A 20591-nucleotide genomic window follows, 5' to 3' on the forward strand; every position below is an offset into this window, starting at 1 on the left:
TTCAGCTTAATATGATATAAAACAGAGAAAAGTAGGAAATCTCCATATTTGAGATATTTGAAAACAGCATTTACAGCCATTTTTTGCATGAACAATTAATCAATAATCAAAATAATTGTCTCTAATGATAAGTAATTTAGTGAATATATTTGTACAGCTTTTGATTGCAGATACAATACAGACACAAAATAATTATTTTCATAAAAAAACAACTACTAAACCAAGACCATGGTCAGACTCATGAAAGCCCCAGTAAATCATATTCCTCGGACAGAGCAGAGACAGGAGCATCCTGAGTGATGACACACTAAATTATACATTATTAGACTGGTCTGTGACACACTGACCTCGCTTGACCTGGATCTGTGATGCTGTACACCCCACAATTGGGGTATGAACTCCCTCTGAAACCCCACAGGAGTATCAGGAAAAAAATTCAAGTCCATTTCTAATGTAAAGTTTAAATATTCTAAAGACATTTCTTTATTGTCTTTTTCATAGAGATGATGCAGAATGACGTCCCCCTGCCTCACACAATACGACTGCAGGTAATAAGAACTAAATCACATTTCAGAGCAGAACCTCATAGGGAATCATTATGACTGCATGTCCCCTCTGAGACACGAAGCGAGACAATTCAGCTATAAAACCTCCCTCGCCGTTATTGGCTCCTCTCCTGACGGAGGTCTGGGGTCAGAGTTCAAGTGTTGAGGGACCACTACTGTCCCCACAGGGAATGCTGGGTAATGGAATGGGAGATTCGGGTCAAATGGAATGATTTGGGTGCAACCTCTGGTTAGATTCAAGCCACGGCGAAGGTCTAATGCTCGATTTAAGGCCCTCAACCAGCAGCAATAATGGCCATTAAAAGTCCATCGAGTGACAAAGAGAGCTGTAAATCTAATCCCGTATTGGGCCGCGCACATATGTTGGCTGTAATTCGGTTACACCTAAATAACTTTGATGTCTCGTTGCATTTTCTCAGCAATTATTCAGCTCAAACTGATTTTAAAAGAGAACAAAAGATGTGTCTATAGCTGTGCTAATATATACCCCAAATCAACCTAGATTATTTAGCTCTGCCCCTTGTAGTGTTTGTTTGCCTTTTCTAGCATGAAAAATTTAAAATAAGCCAAAGCTTATTGCAGCACACACACTTTCAGTCCCTGCTTAGATCTGACAGCATCAGCAGCATCACTGCAGTGGGTATGTTTTAACTCCAGCAGGGTAGACTGCGATCAAAAGATGATGTGCTGCTACTGTGTGTGTGTGTATATGTGTATTTGTGAATATGCTTGCATGCTGAACTCTTTGAGTGTGTGTGCCGATGTTTTTATATACAGTGGAGGCATCAGTATCAGTGTATGCATATTTCATTAGCGAAGTTTGAATGTGCTTCTCTGTGTAACTTGATCTGATATTTGCTTCATTTGAGTCTACGCGGATGTAGGAGGAAGTTACCGCTTTTATTGTTGTAGTCTGAGTAACGTGACGTCATGTCCGTTCCTGTTCTGTCACCAAAACAAAAGACGAAAGAGTAGAAAACGGCGGACAGTCCGCGTTGATACGACCTCCACCGTCACATTTTAAAACACTACACATACAGTAAAGTATTAAAACACTTTGGGTTTCACACATTGCCAGGAAGAGCAGAGCTAGACATCACGGCTAAAGCTGCATGCTAACTCTGTCATGGACAGGAAACGTTATCCTATTGCGGTAACGTGCGGTCAAGCCGGCTGCCACTCTCATCTCCGTGGTCAAATCGGCCGACACTACAACTGTAGAGCACCCATATACTGACATTTATGTTAAATGCATTCAAACGGCCCCGATGGAGCTGAACATGGATGCATAAAGAGAACGAAGCTGACGGGAGAGCTAGAGACAGACTTGGCAAAGTTAGTGGAAGTATACATGTGTGACTACGTCCGGTTTTCAAAATAAGGTGTTAACAAAGGGAACTGTATATACAAAATACATATATGGAAATAAGATTGATTGGATTATATTCACCAGAAGTATAAAACATTACATGTCCGCTATAAATTAAAAAGAAAATACCACTAATTTTTGAGGGAAATGTCTTTATTCTTTGTATTTTTGGGTTGCTGGATGAAATTTAATATATAATTCCAGCCAATGACTGATATATTTGACTTCAGGACATCTCTGACTTCATAGATGCTGAAAATCAAACCCTTCTTACTGTATTCATTTTGATATTTTCCAAAGTAAAAGTCCCTAGAAGTGTATGATTTTAACTTTTTCCCGTGGTCTAGTGTTCAAAAAGTTAACAAAAATGCAATACATATCGAATCTGGAGATAGGTGAATCGTCCCAGCCCTAATAAATACTGGGAAAAATGGGATAGTTATAACCATCTCAACTATTTATATGTATTTTGAACTGTACCTGTACCTCTCTTTTTAGATTGATTGATTATTGATTATGCTGTAATGTCCCAGTCCTCCCCTGTTTTAAGTTCATAAAAACAAAACAAAAAAAGAAAAGTGTTAAAAAACAATGATAATCAAGGAAAGTAAAGAACTAAATGTCCTATGAGCAGTCAAATGACTCAGTTAGAACGTGTGTGTGTGTGCGTGTGTGTGTGTGTGTGTGTGTGTGTGTGTGTATGCGAAAAAGTTGGTTTGTTGGAGGAAGTGCTGGAGGCGAAGTGCAGTCACAGGAGACAGATATTCAGCCTGGGGAGAAACTGTGCAGTTCGGACTGAGGTGAAGATCATTATGGGCTGCTATAGGAGGGAGAAGACTGGGCAGAACAGTGGCCATGTTGCATTCAAAACTATTACAATATTTACTCTGTACTATTTCTGACATTCAGATTGATACCGCAAGAAGTTACAAATTTCAACGGGCGTCATTTCAACCCCAAAAGGACCTTGTAATCCCATCCCAGTGGTGTTTAACAAAGCAGCTGTATGTGTTTGTATGCAGGCACACATCCACACACACACATATTGAACCACACTGGGTTATATATGAAGGTTCGAGTGTCTGTGGCACTCGCTGTCTGGCTGGCTTCACCTGTCACCTGTCAGTCTGTCACCGTTCATGACGGGCTCCCCCTCCTCCGCCTCAACCTGCCAGCGTGGGGGCATGACGGGGGACAAAGCCGGAGTGACAGACAGTGACAGGGCGGTGATCCCTTCTGTACGCCACGGGCAGGGGGCTGCCTCTCCATGTGTCACCCTGAGTGACAGAGTGGAGTCCTGCGCCCGAGGTGAGAGCGATGCCGCTACTTGATAGAGGACCGGTCCACGATGCGGGGCTGTATCTCTGCTCCACACACACATGTGCATACAAATGATTGTAGGGACAAATGCCCACACTTTAAATGCACATATAAACATGTTGGACACGTAAACACACATGTATCCGACAACCAGACATGCTTTCCTCACGCTACTGTATGCGCTCCTTTTTCCACTCCTTGTGTAGACCGGAGTTTTGAAAGAGAAAATAATAAAAAAATACTAATTTTACTGGCTCTGTTAAAGGCTGCTGAGCGTATGATGAAGTTGTAAATTCGATTTTATGTGATTGTAAAATATATATCTATAAAACAAGCTTTTATAAATACAGCTTGATTTGATTTTAGATCAATCCGATTTGGACACACCACATCAAAACACAAACAAATCCCACCCTCAGCTGTGTAAATTACATTGGCTTTTTCCATTGCTCTTTATTGCATACACGGAACATACCCACCCGCACTGCAGGGCTGTGCTGCATTTGAAATTGAATGTTACTGCCATTCAGATAGATGCTGGAGGTTATTAAAAGCAATATGAAGAGAAGAGGAAAAGGCTTAAAAGACTGGGGCTTGGACGATACACCTATCTCCCCGATTCGATACTATCACGATACTACGCCGGGGCGGCTGTGGCTAAGACGTAGAGCAGGTCGTCCACCAATCGGAAGGCCGGCTCCTCTGGTCACATGTTGAAGTGTCCTTGAGCAAGACAGTTAACCCCAAATTGCTCCCGAAGGTTGTACCATCGGTGTGCGAACGAGTATTTAGATTAGATCCTGATGGGCAGGTTGACACCTTGTATGGCAGACTCTGCCATCAGTGTATGAATATGTGTGTGTGAATGGGTGAATGCTGACATGTAGTGTAAAGTGCTTTGAGTGGTCAGAAGACTAGAAAAGTGCTGTATAAATGCAAATCCATTTATAATTTTTTTACTACATTATGATTTATTGCAATTTCTGTTAACTTTTTATAACACTAGACCATAAAAAAGTTAATTTTACTTTGGAAAATATCTAAATTGATACAATAAAAATGTCAGATTTTCAGCATGTATCTAGTCAGAGATGTCCTGAAGTCAAATTTATCAGTTGTCAGGTATTATTTATTACATTTTTTCCAGCAACCAAAAAAATGAAAGAACAAAGACATTTTTTATGCTGTGGTGAATATAATCCAATCAGTCTTATTTCCATATATGTATTTTGAATGTACAGTTCCCTTTGTTAACATCTTATTTTGAAAAAAAAGAAGAAATCGGAATACATAGGTAAATCATTTTTTTCCCCACCCCTACAAAATACGTACAAAACAAAAGATATGTATCTATATTCAGCTGCCACTATAAATATGTTGCAACAACCATCTGCATGAAACCAGTTCCCCCAAGATCAAGGCAATGATGTGTTTCCTGTAGCCCCAGTAGCCGTGGTATATTGATATATCTTTACTATCTGGCCTCAGCCCCCCAAGGCATCGCTAAACCCAATCAGGCTTGCAATGAGTAGCGTCATCACTGGATGAGCTATCTCCCCCCGGAGACCCCCGGTGTGTGATCTCTGTGGGCTCCGGGAGCAGAGGAGGGGAAGCAGAATCCACATGAAGGGCTTTTTCTTTTCTGGAAGGTCTGTGTCGGAGGGAGGAGGAGGGTTCACGAGGAAAACCCCCATTACAACATCAGCGCCAATATTTATGCTAGGGAGTTCAAAAAGGAGGATATTGTCATCCCTGCCTCCCAGTCACCACCTCCTGTCGACCAAAAGTTCAACTTCAAAGCTCTGAAAATACATTTCCTCCTCCTCTTAATATTCTGTCTGTTTCTTTATCTTCTTGCCCGTCTTCTGATTCTCTATTCAATATTGCAAAATTGCAAAAAGCTGTACTCTCTGAGATCAATCCCAACATACTTTACTGTCTTTCAGAGGCTGTAGTAGGTTCAGTTTTAGAGCTAGAGTGAAGGTATTACTAGTAGTACTAATAGTAAGGAATCCAATGGTACCAATCATGTCAACCTAGCTTGTCAGGAAGAATGGTAAATAACGCTCCAAAGTTAGGTTATTTTCATCTATTCTAAAATTATGTGTCTGAATATTTCTGCATACTGGGGTCCCTAAACAAACATAAATTGGGTATCACTGTAAAGCTGAGACTCTTGTGGATCCAATGAGCCCAACTGTATTCATGTCTGATGATGTTAGTCTCCATAGTAGCCATTTCATTGTATTGAGACCATTTTTTTAAACTTGACCTCACTGTATAAAATGACCTGTGGTGACCTCTAGGATAATCACAGCCTCATGGAACTTTACAGCTACAAACTATAGACCTAGAGCATTCAGAGGATGGATGGCTTTCCTAGGTAGATGACAAGAAGAGGGTTTCTGATAAGTTTCCAGAACAGACGTGCCACCATCCAATCCAAAAAATGCAATTATTGCAGAAATCTCCAAATGTCAAAAGTTTTTGATTCCAAATCACAGCATGGCTTTTTCCATGGTGTTCCTCAAGGTCTTGGTGTCTTAATGTGGTATTTTGGAGGGACTATTGATCATTTTTATCAATTCTTGAGTGGAAAAAATGGTTAGATTTAGCACCAAATCTGTGTAACAAATGGTATCGCACAAAAATTGCCGCAACTACTTATGATACATAATAGAGCTTGGGAATGGCCATCATATATTTCATCCTTTATATACTCTCACAATTTATTTTAATTCATTCATTCATTCTTCGGGTTCCCAGCTTTCAGATGATGTACACCACTTCTATGTGACATCTACTGTTGACCTGCTATCTCTCCCTAAAGACCCTCTGTCCCCCCTAAACAAGACAAAAATGGGTCTAAGTGGGTCTCAGAGGGTTATGGTAGGGCTATGGGAATATGCATAGTAACAAAAAAAACGATAATACAACTTTAAACGAATGTGACACCATTGACAAAACACAAATAACAACACAATAATAGATAAAGGTTTACTCGCAACTGAAATCAAAACTTCAGGAACAAAGCCAACTTCTTTTTTTATAAGCAAAGTAGCCAGGCAATTAAAAGATAAGTTTAGAGCACAATTAAATGGGTTTTTAAAAAGCCTCTGTAACTTGTTCTTTATCAGGTTTGCATTAATTGTGAGGCGCTTGCTGGATTAAAAGGTCAAGAGATATGCGTGGGGGGGTCAAACCTGGCCTGGACTTAGCGATGCATTGGGCGGCGGATGGTGGATTGAAGCGGTTAAATGTTGGTGTGTATCCATTAGTACCTCCAGGAATCTGATTGGGACTGACAAGCTCGAGCCTTCCTCTGTGTATCGCTGAAGAAACGTATCAGAGCGTTGGAGGGAACAGACGGGCGGACGCTGATAAGCATCTCAACCTGATCCAGACAATTAGCCTGTGTTTACTTCAGGAAGCTCGCAGTGATGGATCAAAGAGACCCGGGGGCTGTATCAGTGGCTCCGGAGGTTGTCTCCCTGTCTCTCTCGTTCATTCTCATTCCCTCTCCCTCCCTTTCTCTAGTCAATTTCGCTGTGAATGACCTCAGGAGAACTCTGACCCGCAGCCTCAGGCCTCTTTAGCTGCTATTTCACACCACCTAGCTACTCTCTCCCTCTATCGGTGCTGTCTGGCTTTCAGGATTGATGCACTGAGTCTGTGTTTTGCAGGGAAAGGTGGTTGAATAGGCTGCATGGGATGAATTTCCTACATTTATATATGCAGTATATGTGCGTCTCTGTGTGTGGTGTGGTAAACGGCTCAGACAGGCTACATAAAAGGCTCTTTTCCTGCTCGGGGTTATCAGTACAGGGGACCCCGGTGGTTTGACATGAGCAGGCAGAGACAGAATGAGGGGTCCTGATGCTCGGTGGCTTATCTCCAGCCTCCCTGGTCCCAGAGGTCTGCAGAGAGCCAAGCATCGCCCCCTTTTTCTCTGCTCACACAGGCTTACACACAGACACTGTTCTCTGGTCCCATGTCTGCAAGAGCAATTTGACATTTAAGCACTCGCAGACACCAACCCCATCCCCCTTTCCCTTTACCTCACACACACACAAACACATGTCTAAAAACATGACTATGTTTGGTTTTTAAAGAGTGTTGAGTCTTAGAATCTGACATTTTGATTTGTAATTATCCTTACGTACAGTGTAGGGTTGCAACTAACAATTATTTTATCAATTTATTCATCTTATTTTTTTTTTAATCGATTCTAGGGCTGAAAATAACAATTACTTTCATTGCTGATTAATCTTCTGATTATTTTCTCGATTAAACAATTAGTTATTTGGTCTATAAAATGCCAGAAATTGTGAAAAATTACGAATATTGCCCAAGATGACGTCCTCAAATGTCTTGTTTTTTCCTTAACTCAAAGATATTCAGTTTACTGTCAAAGAGGAGTAAAGAAACCAGAAAATTTCACATTTAAGAAGCTGGAATCAGAGAATTTTAAATTGATTAATTATTGAAGCTCTAATCGAGCCAATTAATGGTCCAAAACCCAAAGATATTTAGTATAGGGCTAGGCGATATGACCAAAATCTTCTGTCACGATATACAGTAGGTCATTTCATTTGATATAGTCTATATGAAATAACCACATGGTAAAGCCTATATGTTTTTATACTCCTGTGTGAATTAAATACTTGACAAATGAAAAGTAATGTGTATTTTCTCATTTAATGATTATATAATATTTACTGCAAAATGAACATAACAGTTTCAAGTGAAATTATGAAGAAAAAAATAAGAAATATAATAGTAAAGTGTTAAACTGCAATCTCCAAATGATATTCCTTCAAAATGTTCCTATTTTCTGAGAGATTTGAGTTAGTATGAGCTTGTTATTATCAATTTAGATGACGTAATGTGTATCACGATATCACGATATGTGATTTCACCACGATACGATTCCATTGAAAGAAAATTATAATATTGAATTATCGCCCAACCCTAATTTAGTATACAATTATATAAAACAGAGATTTGCTTTATAAATTACTTTAATGATTAATCCATTAAAATTAAAATTAATCAACTCGTCGTTTCAGCACCAGTAAAGGGATTTGACTCATTTGAATAATTGGTCACTAAATTAAACAAGCGAAGCTGAATGGAAACAACCTTTTTATTATCCGAATCATCACATACTTCCTATTTTATCTGCTTCATGCATGGATGCTATTTCACACACTCTCCCCAAATCACCCCCGGCCCAGCCATACCACTCCCACCCAGACATCCACACTATGCGCCCTCCCGCCTGCAGGCTACAGTAGTCAATAGTGAGCCGAAAAGAGACGGAGACAGCAGAGCCATAAAAGTGAACCCACACAACCCGTAGCTGGACATTAAAAGCTTCTTCCTACTACTCCTCTCTGCCTGCTGTGATAAGGAGGCAGAGAGAGGTGAGCAGCAGAGGAAGCTTTGATTGTATGAACCCAACTTGTGTTATCTGCTTTGGTTTGGGAGCAGAGTTGCTGACCTTGCAATTGTGCTGGAGTTAGCTGATAGTGGCAGGTTTGCTCGTAACTTGGCAACATTTCATGAATTCTGACCAATTATAATTGTCTGAATCAAACCGAGCAGTGGGAACCAAAACAATAACAACTTTTGTAACTTTCTCAAACCGACAATCAGGCCAACTTCATGCAGTGACTCGCCAGATGTGAGAAGGTGAGAAAGTAGTCTGGATTTGAAGCTCTCTTTTTCTGTCTTTTTTCATTCTGAACTCAAGTACTTCCATCTGTGTTGTGTGCACAAATGCAGCCATGTCTCCTAAAAATTATATGTTTAAGAGTTTGCATTGTAATCATCATTTTGAATGATCATCATCAGGCTTTTTGGCCCGTCTGTGAGTGCTGTCATTCAGAAGAGCCATAAACACTTTACCTCCAGATGTGGTGGGACAACACGTTGTACAAACCAGTTTGTTTCAAGCATACCATACCTTAAATTGTCATGCGTTTTCTCGTGTGTTAACTAAGGCTGTCAAAGTTAATGCGATAATAATGCATTAACGCAAATTTGTTTTAACGCCACTAATTTCTTTAATGCATTAACGCAATTTATTAAATCCAACGTGGTGCAATCGGGCTTGGCTATTCGATATTTCGGAGGTTGTAACGGGCTCAATTTTAAAGTTAGAGTGAAGATACTGCTATCATATGAAACTTAAAAACCTATAGAATCCATTGGTACCAGCCATGTCATGCCAGCATATTTGCCCACTACCATGTTGATAAGAGTATTAAATACTTGACAAATCTCCCTTTAAGGTACATTTTGAACACATAAAAAATGTGCGATTCATTTGCAATTAATCACGATTAACTATGGATACTATTTTATAGTTTAATTGATTGACAGCCCTAGAGTTAACGCTATGACTGACTGACAACCTCCACTGTGATTTCGTGGCAACCAAACAACCACAGAAAATAACTGATGGATGGATTTGTACCAGATTTTGACCACTGTTTAATGTCCCAGCATTCCCTTTTAGCAGTAAGTCCACGATGAGATATGATCAAAGGCCAACTTTTGAGTCTGACCAACACACAAACCAAATTTCCCACACTCCCCCATCCGCTCCCGTCCAGACAATAGCTTCCTCCCGGCAACTCGTCACTTCTCACCTCACGCCTGGCTCTTTGGCTGAGCTAGCATCACATTCCACCTTGTTCACATTCTCCATTCTACTTCCTGAAGAAACAGGCAAATGGAGAAGGAAGGGTCGACATAAATCTAGGTCAGCTCTCAGCCCAATTTCTGCCGCTAAGTGAGTTATTTGTGAGTGCAGCTGAATCATTTATTATAATGGAAAGTTGGTGCGCAAAAGCTAGGGCTTGGTTATTGTCTGACGGAGCTGTGAATGTGAAGAGATGGAGCTGGGAAAAATTACAATGAAAGCCTAGTCATCCTGTTTCTTTGATTTTTTTTTTCTTTCCTGGATTGAATTGAATCATGTTTACAGGCCAGATAGTCTTCTAACCATATTTAAAAGTAGGACATCAAACAAATGATCTGATTTTGTGTGGAGTGAAAGGGTGAGGGAAATATTATTGTGTGAAATATGAAGAGGCTTATCTCACCGTCCATGATATTCAACATAAATAATCTAATAAGAGGCAGGAAACAGAAGTCGAAAGAACCTAACATAGTTTGCGGATGACTTATTATATAATATATATAACATATATATAATATATACATACATACATACATAATATATATACCTTCTGTGAGGTAAATTTTTTTTTTTTTGTGAATGGAGTCTGGTGGCTTTGAAGAGAGCGATATAACAGCTTCAGTTACTGTCGGAAAGGGCTGTCGACGGGAGCAGCAGAAAAATGTATTTTAGCCACCAAAAAAAATCAATACCAATTAAGTGTACGCTATGATTTGAATATTTTCACAGCTGCAAACAGACAACCCTTTCCGACAGGGAACTGAAGCTGTAATTCTTCTGTCTTCAAAGCCACCAGACTCCAGTCACAAAAACAGTAATTTTACCTTGCAGAAAACAAGAGTTGCTGGTCTACCGCTGCCTCGATCGGTTAGTTTGTTTGTGTTATTGTGTGACTTTTGGATCTGAACTAATGTGCCGTTCAATGCAGTCTATTGGTTAACTCCCGTGCCGGTACTCCTGTCTGCTTCTCCAAACTGGGAGCATGCCGACCGCCACTTAAGTTAAATAAATAGATACATTTTAAAAAGTAATGGACCTGCCCTTTAAGCCAGACCTACCTCTTTGTTAATACTGTAAATCTTTCTCTATATTATAGGATAACCATAACTGATACACCTCATAGTGAATCAATACTGTTTGTTTCTGTTTAGAACCGGTTCAACCATCACATCAATGTCCCGTCTGATCAGATGCATGAAGCTGTCAAGTCTAATTTCCCATCTAGCAAGCCCTGACTTCATGATTCAAACCATGACCATGATTGGCTGACTCAGAGCGAAGCCTGGTACCCTGGGGTCCTTAGGTCTCTGGCCTTTAGGCGAAACAAGTGGCTCAGTCTTGATGACCCCTAAAGCAAACACCAGTGGGGTCAATAGAGGGCTAAGACTTGGGTAAAGAAAGGGCAGAAAACAGCGAGGGGGTTACTCAGTCCAACCTGAACACCTCTGTCTCTCTGTGAGCCCTCAGTCAAAGCAGCCAGATGTATCAGGCTTCAAAGCATCTTTGGAGCACAGAGGTCAGCCCTGGGGTCCGTGGGGTAGTGGGGGCGAAACCCGATCTTTTAATTTATCTTCATCTGTTGCCGCCTTTAGCTTTACTACTCAAAGAGGAGAGGCAGTGGAAGAAACATTGCGCTGCTTATGAACCTGCACGGTCAACATGTCTCTGACAAGTGCACACAAACATCCCTTCAACCATTTCGAAGGTGAAGCTGTCAGACGTCTGGCGTACTGGCTGCTTGGTCAAGAGGGCTACCATAGACTGCATATAAGATGTGGACGTAGTCACCGTGACGGCACCCACTGGTTTGTGGACTTGAAACTAGCGATTGAGACCATAAACTCATGTTTACAATGTTTACTGAGGTAATAAATCAAGTGAGAAGTAGGGTCATTATCTCATAGACTTCTATCCAATCAGACTTCTTTTTGCAACCAGAGGAGTCGCCCCCTGCTGGCTGTTAGAAAGAATGCAAGTTTAAGGCGCTTCAGCATTGGCTTCACTTCACAGACCCCAGAGTTGCCCACTGCAAAGAACGTATATTGCCAAGAAGTGAAAGTGAATTGTTTGATCCATTGCAACATCAGTGCCCAGCAACAAAGCTACACTTCCACCATTTTGGACTGAAAGCGACTACCAGACGCCAGTAAAACGTCCGTCTAAAAAGTGCCGTACAAAAGTAAAACTAATTTATTTCTATTCTAGTGTCGTATTCTACCAAAATGGCCTGTGTTAAACAATAAAATATTATAAATATAAGACATGTTTTCCAAAAGCGGCTGATGGCAAAAAACACCAGAGTTTCATGTCTTTGCTTCTTTACTCTTTGCCCACTGTGGCCTCCACACTCCAAATGTGAGGCCTCCAAACCTCTGACAGTGATGAGAAGTGCGCCCCTGTTCGCTGCCTGACCCCAGAACAGCCCCTGCCAGCAGGCACTGCAACCCTCCCCACCCCTTACCCCTCCAACGGCTGTACTCTCAATCATGTGCTGCCCGTCAGACACAGCCGGTCCCCCGTTGAGCTGCCATTACCTGATGAGGAGTGGCAGTAATCAGCCAGATAACTGGTCATTCCTGTCCAATTAGTCTGAACATTACCTGGCTTAGCCGACCCGGGCCGCACGCTCGCCTTAGAAATAAAGCCATTGAGAAATGCGCACCACGTGGATCATATGATAGTGTCAACTCTTGTGTTAATCCACCGCAGGGCAAAGAGGGGGCAAAGTCTCTGCACAGAAAAACACCCAGCAGCATAATCAATGTTTGTCCTGGCTTGAACTTTGAGGGAAGGGTGGGGAGAAAAATCGATAGTTTTTTTAAATGACAGAATCAATATATTTGCTTCATTTGAGTCTATGAGGAGGTAGAAGGAAGTTACCGCTTTTATTGTTGTCATATGCGTTCTGTATCCGTCAACCAAAACAAACCACAGCCGGTCGCAGCGAACCAAAAAGGAAAAGTAGAAAACGGTCTCATCTCCGTGGTCAAATCGGTCGATGCTACAACTGTAGAGACAACTGTAAAGAGAATGGAGCTGACGGGAGAGCTAGAGACGGACTTGGAGAAGTTAGCGGAAGTATACACGTGTGACTACGTCCGGTTTTCAAAATAAGGTGTTCACAAAGGGAACTGTATATACAACATACATATATGGAAATAAGATTGATTGGATTATATTCACCAGAAGTGTAAAACATTATACGTCCCTGAAATTGCAATAAATCATAATATCGAGTCGCAATACATATCAAATTGGCACTCAAGTATTGTGATAGTATCAAATCAGGAGATAGGTGCATCAGCCCAGCCCTAGAAAATAGCGCTCAAGTTTAGAAATCTTTATCTCCCCTCAGGTATAAACAGTGTACGTTTTGTGCACTGTTCACACTCCCTTTGTGCGCCACGTACGTCTCTGTTGTCATTAATAATTTCAGGCTGTCTTTATTTCCCCCACGTTCGCCTGTCAGTGACTTTAAAGGTTTTTGGCTAATAAGTCTCATTTCACTTCATTAACTTCTGGCTTGGGGGTCTATTCAAGCTGAGATGATATATTACCCGGCGACACACACACACACACACACACACATAGACACAGATGAGCATGTGTATGCAGGAGTTTGCACATTTTCTCCCCTCACACTTTTCGTACACACTCTCCTGGGTAGCCTGAGGTGCCGTGGTGTGCCCGGCTCGTATGAGTGCGAAGAGACACACACAGGAAGAGAAAGAGGGTCTGGGTAATGTGCAGTAATTGATGCTGGTACTCTAGGAGTTCTTTTCAGGCTCTGTCTGTGGTTTTCCTGCTTACAAGCTGTGGGCCCCGCCTACAGCTACAACACAGTATGGCTTCATGCTCCCGGCTAGCCCTCGTCGTATGTCACATTTAGTTCAACAATTTTACCTTTTATCTGCTTTAAAAATAAGCTGAAAGTCATTACCGGCAGTGTAATCTGTTAGGAGTTTGGGAAAGTTGCCTAAAATGACTGAAGCGGTTTATTACATTAAGCGCAGCTCCCTCCAGGGTGCAATAAGCTTCCCTTGTTTGCGGTTTTTTTTAGGCACCGGTTGTTATTGTTTGCCTTTTATCACCTTTTATGACTCGCAGCATTTTTTCCTTCGGAGGCAATGGATGTTGTTTACCGCAGTAATCTGTAATCAGCAAACTAGATCTCCATTAAACCCACTTGTTTCCTCGATGAATGTGGCAGGGGAAATGGAGCTGTGGTTAATGCGAGGGTTGTTTTGCCTCTGAGACAGAGAGACACAGAGAGAGAGAGAGAGAGGATGTGTTTGTGATTTTTGGTCCTGTTGTGATGAGGGAGGGAGCTAGAAACAGACAAGATGGCAGTTTCAGTGGACACTCAGCTCATTAGATCCAAATATCAGGGTGAGTGCCAGAATGACACGACTCATTAGTTTGCTTAATGACGACTTATAGCCTGTGTTTGTGTGTGTGTGTGTGTGTGTCTGTTTGCATCAACCGCATTGTTTGATCCGAACAATGGGTATTAAGTGAGAAGACAGCTAATTACGAGGTGTGGTGAGAGATTTCTCTCAAATCTTATTTCCACATTAGCAACGTTAATGTGCGGTTTTATTAAAGCCTATTTTCCCATGTTTTTGTGTCCAAGTGAGTAATGGGGAAAACATCCATCCATCCATCTGCAACCACTTATCCCGTTAGGGGTCGCGGGGGGGCTGGAGCCGATCCCAGCCGACATTGGGCGAAGGCGGGGTACACCCTGGACAGGTCGCCAGTCCATCACAGGGCTGACACATAGAGACAGACAACCATTCACACCTACGGGCAATTTAGAGTCAACAATTAACCTAACCTGCATGTCTTTGGACTGTGGGAGGAAACCGGAGTACCCGGAGAAAACCCACGCTAACACGGGGAGAACATGCAAACGCCACACAGAAGGGCCCCAAGCCAGATTTGAACCTGCAACCCTCTAGCTGTGAGGCGCCAGTGCTAACCACTGCACCACCGTGCAGCCACTAATGGGGAAAACAATTTTTGCAATTGGTCCAGTGTTCAGGGATAACGCTGTAACTGGCAGCCACGAAACGAGCTGCGAGGGCAAGTGAGCAGCGTCAACGTAACGTTACATTCACTAAAAGTGCTTGTTTTTGTCACTGACAGGCTCAGATTGTTATTATAAGTGTCTGATAACATTATGGAAAGGACCCTACTGAGAAATAAAACATTTTTCTTACCTTTCGCTTGATCCAGTCTGTTTGTTTTCGTATCTAAGTCTCGCTCAAGGAGAAGTCTCGTTGTGAAATCTGAATATCCGTAGACTCTGGCTAGGGCTTTCACAATAACCGCACTATTGACAAGCTAACCGCAGGGGATGGCAAGCAACCGCCACAACCGCTATGTTTACGTGTTTTGTGCCGCGTATTTGCATCATGTAATTAGTAATTTGCAAAAAAATAAAAGGCAATAATATCGCATATCACGCTGTTGAGCCAATCATTGTTGCCCCAGGGGAAATTCATTCAACGCGACAGCTCTAACTCTGGCTCAAATACATCCGGGCGTCCATTTAGTTCAAAGACCTCATCCACATCGTCGAAATCATCGAAGTATTCAGCCATGACATTGAAAATCTTTTAGATAACAATAAGATATGCTTTCTTTGCTCCAACACAACAAACTCTGCCCGGCTGGCACTAGCAGCGTTTCCACCATGGATGTATTCCACTATTCCACCGCTGTCTTCTGGCAACAAGTCAGATTTCAGACTTCTCCTTGAGCGAGACTCTTTCCATAACGTCAGATACTTACAATAACAATCAGAGCCTGTCATGGCAAAAACAAGCACTTTTAGTGGACGTAAATGATGGTGCCAGCTTGCCCCATTAACACCATATTGCAGCCTGTGAGCAGCTGGAGTCTACAGCGCTCTCCCTCAATACTGGACCAGTGTCAGAAATTGTTGTCCCTAATAATCAGTTAGACACAAAAACATGGACAAATCCTGAAGAAACAACAGCAACACATCCTGCAAAACAACCTCAACCACCATTAACCAAAGCACAGTACGATAATACAGGATGACTCTGCATGTTTGAGAAAAATTTTTACGATGACTTTTATGGATTAAGTCTCCGTCCAGAAGTTTCTCCGATTCTGCTGGCATTTTCTCTCTGTCATTACAGCTATTTCCGAAGTTTTTATAGATTTTATCATCTAAAACAAAGTCAAAGATTATATAATCTATATCCTCCTTATGAAGACTGTTGTATCCTAAAACAGATTTAGCCCCTTCTGGCCCAACTGGAAACCCCAGGAGCCCCTGAGTGGCAGCTGAGCCCAGTCAGGACATTGTTTCCTGAAGGAAATACGGCCTTGCTAAAAATTCTTGAGATGCTCCAGTTGCATTTATATCATCTGCTACAGAATATGAAATATGAGCGTGTCATTGAAGACAGCTTTATAATGCCAGTTGTAAACATAATCCAGGGCTCGGTGTAGGCTAAATGAGTACTGCCACTTCACATAGCTGGATAAACTGGCAATGAAGTTTTGTGACCACTTGGAACTCCTTACTGCATATATAATAATAAACATGGCAGCGGAAATAATTCAGTCAGTTTTCAGTTCTTCTTGTAAAAGATAAGTAAAATAAAACAGACTGATGTGACAGCAGCAACCTCTCAGGCTCACAAAGCAGTCATCTTTACTGTCGGGACTTTTTTTTCAGGTTGAAAATTAGTCAACAAACCACTTAAAGATAAAGCAATAAAGCATCCAATTCAGTTTCAAAGGTTATAATTCTGTTAAGTTCACACTTGAAGGCGAAGAAAGGAAACTTTTCCTTCTTTACGAGCCTCTAAAATGACACCGTAAAAAGCTGTTTTTTATTTATCGCATTCTCCGCCTGTAAATTAACTCCCCTCACTCAGACTTTATGTTTGCAGGAGTGAATTGGCTTTGGCTTTCGTGCTGCATGCCGTGTTACTGCAATTTGTAAATATTAAAGTGTTCTTTTACAGGCTAAGTGGGTTCAAATGTGCCAAAAAGCTCCCTCAGTGGGCTCCTCAATGGCCTCATTCTCCTCTCCTCTTCACTTGCTTTGAAGATCAGAGTGGAGAGTGTTAGTCTGTTATTAGTATGTCTAAAAAAAGTACCTAACCTTCATGGTGTGTGTGTGTGTGTGTGTGTGTGTGTGTGTGTGTGTGTGTGTGTGTGTGTGTGTGTGTGTGTGTGTGTTTGTGTGTGTTTGTGTGTGAGTGACTGTATAATTCTCTGTGTGTGCGTGCTTGTGTGCCATTGCTTCCAGAAATCTGAGAAATCCTTTCAAGTAGGAGGGGAAAATGTGATTTTACAAGGGGAGGAAAGAGAACTCCCCGCCTCCTTCACCTACATTCTCATCTTCCCGAGGGGGAAAGATAGAAAAGACTCGACTTCAGGGAGTCTGAGCTGAAATCAATTTACACACAGAATATTCAATATCTTTGGTAGCTATATGATGCCTGCAAGTGATTTTAAGTAACTATTGCTATTGCAAATAGTTTACCACTTCTCCAAAATGATCAACCTCATTTCCAAAACATGTCTATTATTACCGAAACAGGTGCTAATTGAGAGGTTAATTAATTAAAGGACCAATATGTAATATATTTACTGCATTAAATCATAAAATCACCATTATATATCATCAGAGATTAAGATTTGGGCTTGCTTTATGCAAATGTATGTATATAGTTATTATTTAACAACACAAAACAATGAAAAATATTGTCCAGAAACTGAAAGTGTAGTTTATCTATGCTCTCTCCAAAGCCAGCAGACAAAAACAGTATAGACAAGTTTCACTTTCAGTTCAATTAGCCATCGGAAAATATTCTAAATATATATTTTTTTAGTTGAGCCTTTCTTTTAGGAGGCTCAAATAGATTTTTCTGTCGTCCCCGTCCACAGCACTGTATTGCTTTGCTCCGGTGTTGATGCTCCTGTCTGCTGCTTGATGCTGGGGGCGTGCCGACCGTCATCTACTGTAAGTAATACACTGACTATGGATAAGTACCTCATACAACCCCACTTCAAAACACCTGAACTATCCCTTTAAAACTTGTTTTTTATTTTTAAAAAGCTTAATTTGCTTATGTCTTTTTACATTTTTCATGTTTGAAATCTTTGAAACCAGGATTTTGCGGGAATAACCCAGTTGGTATTGATAAGTGCCAGTTAGCTTCATAGCCTATTCACCTTGGCAGTTGTGAAAGCATCCAGCCAGCCAGGCACTAATGTGCATCTTAAAGGACAGAGGGATGGCCCTGTGCCTGGCTGAGATTAATTTACCAAAGATTTATAGTCCGACTCTGAGACCAAAACGAAGGAATGCAGCCTCCACCTACTCCCACTGTTCTCTCCATGGCTGGCTCACATCTAAAGAGGTTTTTGCTGAGAAAGCTAACGATTCATAACTAATTTGAAGCCCACTCCCGGTGCTCCTGGTTAGTGTGAAACGTTGACGACATGAAGGGTAATAGAACGAGGTTTTGTAAGAATATCTCGGGTGTCTTGGGGATTCTGGGAGAGAGGTGTGGTGCGTTTGAGGGAAATGTGGAAAATGATTGTAAATGCAGAAATTCCACTCAGGGGCTCCGTGGGACTCCACTGGGCAGGCCGCTGTTAAAGGGGACTTGATGATATATGTGCTACAGCGAGGGCCATTGTGTGAGGCCTGCTGCATCAACGCTCGCTGGCCCCGTAGAGGGGGAAAATGACTGTCACTTCTCATTCACATGATGAGGATATTTCGTTTCGTTGTGAGCTCAGCAGGCCCTCGTGCTGCATTAGCTGAACTATTCCCTCTTCCCATAAGGTTTGTTTTTCTGCGTAATTCTCCACAAGGGACGCACCGATAACGGTATCGGGCTGACGGGCCAATACTGATTCAAATAGCTTTTTTTAGGGCTGTCAGAGTTAATGCGATAATAACGTGTTAATGCAAATTCATTTTAATGCCACTAATTTCTTTAATGCATTAACGCAACTTGCGATTTTTAGGTTGTAGGGGGCTCTTTTTTAAAGCTAGAGTGAAGATACTGGTATCATATGAAACTAGAAAACCTAAGGAATCCATTGGTACAAACCATGTCATACTAGCTTGTCGCGAAGGAGGTTAAATAACCAAACTTACACTAAATTTTGGCGAGGAAAAACTGTCCTGGCCATTTTCAAAGGGGTCCCTTGACCTCTGACCTCAAGATATATGAATGAAAATGGGTTATATGGGTACCCACGAGTCTCCCCTTTACAGACATGCCCACTTTATGATAATCACATGCAGTTTGGGGGCAAGTCATAGTCAAGTCAGCAAACTGACACACTGACAGCTGTTGTTGCCTGTTGGGCTGCAGTTTACCTTGTTGTGATTTGAGCATACTTTTTATGCTAAATGCAGTACCTGTGAGGGTTTCTGGACCATATGTGTCATTGTTTTGTGTTGTTAATTGATTTCAAATAATAAATATATATATACATTTGCATAAAGCAGCATATTTGTCCACTCCCATGTTGATAAGAGTATTAAATACTTGACAAATCTCCTTTTAAGGTACATTTTGAACAGATAAGAAATGTGTGATTAATTTGCAATTAAGCCCTAATTTATTTGTTACTTTTTTTTTACAAAGTTAGGAAAGTAATGTTTAAGTCAAGCCTGATGTTTCCTTACACAAAACAATTATCCCAGTCACTCCCACACAGTGAGGCATACAGGTTATTATCTAATCGATTACTTGATTGAGTTGAGTTTCTCCACAAAGAATCACACAAAGGCACCACTTTAAATCTTGTGTTTACCAGAGAAGTGCCCTTAAGTTTCTTGGAAATAAGTCTTTCAGCATGACAAAAAGCATAAAAACTAATCAACTAAAGAAATCTTATTCAACTAAGACCCTATCAGAGGTTCCTGCAGTGTGACATATGCTTGCGTTTTTGGAAAAATCTGGATTAGACCTTAAGGGCGAACGCTTAATTTCACAGGGTTAAAACAACCGTGTCTTTTTAACCCTGACCTTATGCCGTGCAGTAATGCACAGCCACACACAGTCAGAGCTGACCGACCCCCTTAGACTTCACACACTTGCAATCCAGTACCAACTGTGGCACATGCATGCCTGCACTCTTACCAACCTGTTCTAGTTTAACCCTTTGACTCTCCACCTGCCTTCTATCCAGCCGCCGCACCCACCGAGACTTCACGCGACAACCTGCTCCGCATACTCTGCACTCCGGGCATACTTGACCCTCGCGTACCTATTACCCCCAGGTCGGGTTAGGGCACTGCTGACACACACACCGGCATATGGACAAACAATAAACAGACACTCCTAGGTCAGGGCAAAGCACACACAGTTGTGGACCTGAACTCTGATACGGCCTTTGACAATCTGGACCAATCTTTAGCTCTGTTTGTTATAAAGGCTAACCTCAAAGTAAGCAGCTAAATGACAATAACCTTTAAGGTTAAATGTTGTTGAAGTTTCGATAAAGTATGAAAAGCAGCTCTCCTTGACTTTGTCTGTTATCAGTTTTTAAAAAGGAGTGCTAACTTTGTTCCTCAGTCTTTGTTTTTCCTCTAACAGCCACCAACATTTTCCTC

The 20591-nt window shown here is 41.5% G+C and overlaps 1 long non-coding RNA gene across 1 annotated transcript in view; it reads left to right on the top strand.

The window, feature by feature from the left end:
- Window positions 1-499: 499 nt before the first annotated feature.
- LOC141758910 (uncharacterized) overlaps window positions 500-20591 on the top strand; it is a 31969-nt gene continuing 11877 nt past the window's right edge. The window contains exons 1-2 of the long non-coding RNA XR_012591982.1: window positions 500-548; window positions 17900-17975. This is a non-coding gene — a long non-coding RNA (uncharacterized LOC141758910). The remainder of the gene's footprint in view (window positions 549-17899; window positions 17976-20591) is intronic.

The sequence above is a fragment of the Sebastes fasciatus genome, chromosome 20 (assembly GCF_043250625.1).
Source record: "Sebastes fasciatus isolate fSebFas1 chromosome 20, fSebFas1.pri, whole genome shotgun sequence".
NCBI lineage: Eukaryota > Metazoa > Chordata > Actinopteri > Perciformes > Sebastidae > Sebastes > Sebastes fasciatus.